Genomic DNA, 1,547 nt, shown 5'->3' with positions numbered 1-1,547 from the left:
ATATACATATATATATCTCCATCTTTCATTTTGTGTATTGTCCCATTAGCTACGATTTCAATAGTTGTTCTAGAGTTGAAAATATTTTGTTACATTTAACTTCATATAATAGTATACCACTTTTGGATTTCAAGTATAATATAAGAAACTTAGGACAATGTGATACCATTCTCCTTCCCTGTTTTAAGTCATTGATGTCATGCATTTTACTTCACATACAGTATAAATAGTGTAATTCATTGTAATTGTTTTGCTTTAGAAGGCCAGTTTTTAATAAATTAAAAATTATTTTAAAACTTTAAGAAAAGTTTATCTTTACTACATAGTGCCATTTCCAGTGCCCTTTATTCTTCTATGTAGATTCTTTTCTGCTAGCACCAATTTTCTTCTGTCTTAAGAACTGTCTTTAACATTTCTTTATGTTGCTGATCTGTCAACAGTGAATTCGGGTCTGGAAACATCTTTATTTTTCTTCATTTTTGACATATGTTTCACTAGGTATAGATGTTTGGTTTGGCAGTCTTTTTTTTTCCCCCTCCAGCACTTTAAATATTTATTTGTCTTCTAGCTTGCATATTTTCTGATAAGAAATCTGCAAAAATTTGTATCGTTATTCCTTGCTACATAATATGTCTTTTTAAGATTTTAAGACTGCGTTTTAAGATTTTTCTCTTCAGTACTTTTTTTTTTTTTTAACATTTTAATATGATGCATGTTGTGTGATTTTTTATTTATGGAGTTTGGTTTATTTATTTAATTTTCTGTATTTGTGCTCTCAGTGCTTTATCATTTAAAAAATTCTGTAGCCATAATCTCTAGAATTTTTTTTTTTCCCTATACCTCCTTTTTTCCTCTATCACTCAGATTGTTCATGTATTAGACTACTTGATATTGTCTCCCAGGTCACTGAGGCTCTATTCATTTTTCAGCCACTTTTTTTCCCCTGTGTTTCAGTTTGCTAATTTCTATTGCTTTGTCTTCAAGTTCGCTATACTTTGCTTCTTCATTGACTAATCTACTATTATGTCCATACAGTACATTTTTTATTTACAATATTATATGTTTACATCTCTATAAATTGCATTTTTTCTTTTTATAAATTTTGTTTACCTTCTTATTATGCTTATGACTTTTGCATATGGGTAATATTTTTTACTGAATGGCAGATATTGTGAATTATGTATTTTTTAGTTTTGGACTTGAATGTATTATTTGAAGAGTATTACACTTTGTTCTGGCAAACAGTGTGAGTCTTGTTTCTGAAGCTTAAGGGCGAGTCAAAAGTAGTCTTAATCTAGGGTAGGTTAGCCCCTCTACTAAGGCATGGCCCTACTTAGATCTCTATTGAGGGTCCCAAGTATCCAGTGAGTTCTCTCCATGGCTGGTAGGAACGAAAACAATTCCTTCAACTGTGTGAACTTTAGACATTGTTCAACTGAATGTTATCTTATAATCCTTCTACTTTCAGCAGTTGTGTTTTAGCCAGTCTTGAAGAATTACTGTCAAAGACTCAAGGAAACCCTTTGCAGATTTCTGTTGCTCTTTCT

The sequence above is a fragment of the Trichechus manatus genome, unplaced genomic scaffold (genome assembly GCF_000243295.1).
Source record: "Trichechus manatus latirostris isolate Lorelei unplaced genomic scaffold, TriManLat1.0 scaffold00023, whole genome shotgun sequence".
In the NCBI taxonomy this organism is placed as follows: domain Eukaryota; kingdom Metazoa; phylum Chordata; class Mammalia; order Sirenia; family Trichechidae; genus Trichechus; species Trichechus manatus.
This window is presented reverse-complemented; position numbering follows the sequence as displayed.